Here is a 5,360-nt window from a genome sequence, read left to right on the forward strand (position 1 = left end):
TTCCCTAAACACTATCTGCATGAGTAGGTGTGTGCTGGTGGGTGAGTGAAAGTTCATCTGAGGGGAGACTAGGTTCATGCACCCAGGGCTCTCCTCTGGAAGTGACTGCAAACCCCCAATGCCCTGAGATTGGAGCCACTGGCGCGCAGAATCATCCACATTCTGGGAACACTCTTGAGAAGAGTCTGGCTAATATGACTGATTTTCATCACCTGCACCTGGCCCACACTATCACCTGTGACAGCAAAGCAGCTGGAGTTCCAATCTGATCAGTGGAGAGAGAAGATCAAAGACAGCTGGAAAGGAGCCCCACCCTCAGGATTGAAACATCTACCACAGCCATTTTCTCTACCCTGGGACCATGCAGAGACCTGCATTGCCCCGCCCACCTCCACCCAGCCTCCAACTTGGTACCTAAGGTAATCTCATCAGACTCGGAGCAACAGAAGCCCTTCTCCCATGCTGAATCACACACAGATACGTCAGATCTAAGTGGGAGACTTGACAGGCAGCAAGCCAGGTGAGTCCAGTTCTGATCTACCGTCCTCCCACAGCAGACCAGGGGCGCCTGACCCAGGCTGACAGCAACCCTATCAGCCTATGCTGAGAGCAGAGGGGAGGGGCTGGAGATCAAAGCTAAAAAGAAGTTGGACTTAACAGAAACAAAATCAGAGCAAGTTTTTTTTTGTCTGTTTGTTTTGCTCATTTTTGTTTGTTTGTTTATTTTGCTTTAGTTTTTTTCTCTCTTTCAGTTTTCGATAACATTTTCATACTTGCTTTGTTACTGTTATTCTATTGCTGTTTTTTTTAGACTTCCTATCTGTGTATGGTTATTTTTGAGGGAAAGTACATCAATAGGGGGATTTTGTAGGTTTGTGTGTTTGCATGATTGTCTGTATGTTGGTTTTTTTTTACTCTTTTCTGTCTTTGTGTCTTTTTTCATTTGTTAGTTGTTGCATCTGTCTGTTTTCCTTCTTACACCTCTCTCTTCACCTTCCTCTCACCATCATCCCCCTTCCTTTTCCATTATTTTCCTTTTCCTTACCTCATTTTGCTTTCAGGGAGCAAACCTATACCCCCACTGCATGAACAGATTGTAAGACAGTGGGGAGTGGGTTCCAGGGGGCCCACATACCCATCAGTGGATACTGGGGGATCTGCAAGCAGATTCTGAATCACAGCTCTCCCTCAAGTAAGTCTCAAAAGTGCAAAAAGTACAGCCTCCCACAATAGTCCAGCTTCAGAATTGAACAAAGCCAGGGGATCCACATAAGGAAGAATAGGAAATTGAGCAAACAGAAGTAAAAGCTACCCCCTGCCCATTCCTGAACAACAGAATTAAAGAAGAGTGGGGTGGGGGGAGAGGAGGGCAGAAAATCTACACAAATATAGAAAAACCAAAAGAAGAATATGAATGTCACACAGACCCCTGGGAGGTCAGACACTGAGAATACAGACTTCGGAATGCAAACAATGAAGAGCCCCCAGAATGACTGGTCTCAGTGACAAACCCAGACATCAAGACATTAATAGAGAGAATAAATAGAATCAAGGAAAGACAAGAGGAAAGATGAAGGAGTTGATAACTGAGATAACAGCAATAAAGAATAAAGTGAATGAAATAAATAACAAACTTATCAACATGGAAAGCAGAATTAGCCAAGCAGAAGAAAAAATCTCAAGTTTGAGGACCAAAATATGGAACTAACCCAAACTGTCAAAATCATAGAAAAGAAGCTTAAAAAGACAGAACAAAACCTTCAAGAGATGAGCAATTATTTCAAGAGGCTGAACCTAAGATTAATTGGACTTCCTGAGGCAAATAGAGAGACAGAAACTACCCTGGGACAAATATTCCATGAAATTATCCAATAAAACTTCCCGTGACATCAATGACATGACCATTCAAGCACAAGAGATTCAGAGATCTCCTGCAAGATGACAAATGAGTAGACCAAATCCTAGACACATAGAAATTCACCTACACAAAGTAGGTATAAAAGAAAAAATCCTAAAGGTAGCAAGAGAAAAAGAACAGACTACCTACCAGGGAAGACCAATTAGAATAGCAGCAGACTTATCCACAGAAACACTTCAGGCAAGCAGAGCTTGGAGCCTGATCTTCAAAGTCCTCAAAGATAAACAATTTTGACCAAGAATTACCTACCCAGCTAAGCTAAGCTTTATCTATGACAGAGAATTAAAATATTTTCCAGACAATCATTCCCTAAGAGCTTATGCTGCCTCCAGACCAGTTCTACAAAAACACATAAGAAAGTATTAAACACAGAAGAAAGAAGAAAAAGAACAACACCCTTCACAAGAATGCAGGTAAAAGATTGAAAATACACATGAATCAACCCAAAAATCAAAAGAAAAAAATCAAACAAATAGCACCATCACCAACAAACTCTATAAGAACCTCGTGAAAGGAATAAACTCTCACATTTCAGTAATTAGCCTGAATGTGAAAGACCTAAATGCACCATTGAAAAGACATAGAATGGCAAAATCAATAAAATATCATGAGGGAGCAATATATTGTCTCCAAGAAACTCATCTCACCAGAAAGGACACTCACAGACTCAAAGTAAGAGAATGGGAAACAAAATTTCAGGTGAACGAAACACTAAAGAAAGCAGGAATCACAATCTTAATATCAAACAAAATGCCCTTTAAGCTATCAAAAATTAAAGAATATATGGAAGGTCACTACATAATGATAAAAGGTTCAATTCATCAACAAGAAATATTCATCCTAAATGTATATGCACCCAACATAGGAGCACCAACTTTTATAAAGCAACTTTTAGGTAAACTTAAAAAAGATATTTACTCTAACACTATCATAGCTGGGGTCTTAAATACCCCACTCACTACCCTAGACAGATCATCAAGACAAAAAATCAACAAAGAGATTCAGAACATCAACGTGACACTTGACCAAATGGACTTAATTGATACCAACAGGGTACTACACCCAACAACCATGGAATATACATTCTACTCTTCACCACATGGAGCATACTCTAAGATTGACCACATCCTCGGCCATAAATCAAGCATAAACAAATTTCACAAGGTTGAAATCCTGCCATGTACCTTCTCAGACCACAGTGGAATAAAAATAAATATCAACACCAAAAAGCTCCCCCAAAACCCACAAAGGCATGGACACTAAATAGCATGATGCTAAAACAACTCCTGGGTCAACATGGAAAACAAAACAGAGATTAAAAGATACCTGGAAACAAATGAAAATGAAGAAACATCTTATTAAAACCTCTGGGATGCTGTGAAATCTGCAGTAAGAGGGGAATTAATATCTCTACAAACACATATGAAAAAAATGGAAAGATCACAAGTTAACAGACTAACAAATCACCTAAGCAAGACCATGAAAATCCTAACTTCAGCAGAAGACTCAAGATAATCAAAATAAAAGCCCAAATTAGGGACACAGAAGACAAAAAGATAATACAAAACATCAATTAACCAAAAAGCTTCTTCTTTGAAAGGATAAATAAGATTGATGGTCCCCTATCTAAACTGACCAAGAAAAGAGAGAAAAAACCCAAACAGACACAATCAGAAATGCAAAAGGTCAAGTCACAACTGACCCCAAAGAAATGCAAAGATTATCAGAGACTACTATATGCCCTTATATGGAGACAAACTTGAAAACCTAAGGAAATAAAGAACTATTGACATGACACAACCTCCCCAAGTTGAAAACAAGAAGAAATTGAGACTCTAAACAGACCAATAACAATCCAGGAAATCGACTGTGTCATAAGAAAATTACATACAAAAAAAGCCCTGGACCAGAAGGCTTTCCAGCAGAATTCTATAAAACATACTAGGAGGAAGTGATACCAGTCCTACTGAAAGTATTCCAGGCAATTGAGAAAGATGGAACTCTTCCCAAATCATTTCACAAAGCTAACATCACATTGACACCCAAACCAGGTAAAGATCCAACAAAGAAAGAGAACTACAGGCCAATATCCTTGATGAACACAGATGCTAAAATTCTCAACAAGATCCTAGCAAATTGGATTCAACAACACATCTCAAAAATCATCCACCCGGACCAAGTAAGCTTTATTCCTAGGATGCAGGACTGGTTCAACATTTGTAAGACCATAAATGTATTTAAATACATCAAGAGATGTAGAAACAAAGATCACATGATTATATCATTAGACATGGAAAAAGTTTTTGAGGAAATCCAGCACCTCTTCTTGATAAAAAACCCTCAAACATCTAGGCATAGACGGAACATACCTCAAAAATAGTAAGAGCTATCTCCGAGGAACTCACAGCCAGCATACATCTAAACAGACAGGAATTGGAACCATTTTCCCTGAAAACCTGAACAAGACAAGGATGCCCACTCTCACCCCTCCTTTTTGACATTTTTTGGAAGTCCTAGCTAAAGCATTCGGACAAGAGAATGAGATCAGTGGTATCCAAATAGGAAAAGAAGAAGCCAAGTTATCCCTCTTGCAGACAACATGATTCTATACCTCGAAAATCCAAGAGAATCTGTCAAAAACCTTCTTGCACTGATAAAGGACTTTGACAAAGTCTCAGGGTATAAAATCAGTGTGCAAAAGCCAATAGTATTTCTATACACTAACAACAAGCAAACAGAAATTCAAGTAAAAAGCACAATCCCATTCACAATAGCCAGAAAAAAATCAAATCCCTTGCCATCTTCCTAACCAGATATGTGAAAGACCTTTACAATGAAGACTACAAAACACTGCTCAAAGAAATCAAAGATGACACAAACAAGTGGGAAAATATCCCATGCTCATGGATTGGAATAGTCAACACTGTTAAGATGTCCATTCTACCCAAGGCAATCTACAGATTTAATGCAATACCCATTAAATTGACAACTACATTCTTCTCAGACCTGGAAAAGACAATACAGGAATTCATATGGAAACAAACGATATGAATTGCCAAACCAATCCTCAGCAAAAAAAGCAAAGTAGGAGGGATCACACTCTCAGACTTTAAACTCTATTATAAAGCTACAATAATCTAAATAACCTGGTATTTGTACAAGAACATGCATGTAGACGTTGGAACAGGATTGAGATTCCAGAAGCAATACCTCAATTTCTCAACCAACTCCTCTGCTACAAAGCCTCCACCACCAACCACTGGGGAGCAAATGGTGCTGAGAAAACTAGCTGACCACATGCAGAGAATTAAAACAAGATCCCTACCTATCACCATACACAAAAAAATCAACTCTAAATGGATCAAAGACCTAAACGTAAAACCTCAAACTAAGCCGGGCTCGGTGGCTCAGCCTGTAATCCCGCGCCTTTGGGAGGCTGAGG

The sequence above is a fragment of the Carlito syrichta genome, unplaced genomic scaffold, assembly GCF_000164805.1.
Source record: "Carlito syrichta isolate Samal-C Ts95f unplaced genomic scaffold, Tarsius_syrichta-2.0.1 Scaffold316380, whole genome shotgun sequence".
In the NCBI taxonomy this organism is placed as follows: Eukaryota; Metazoa; Chordata; class Mammalia; order Primates; family Tarsiidae; genus Carlito; species Carlito syrichta.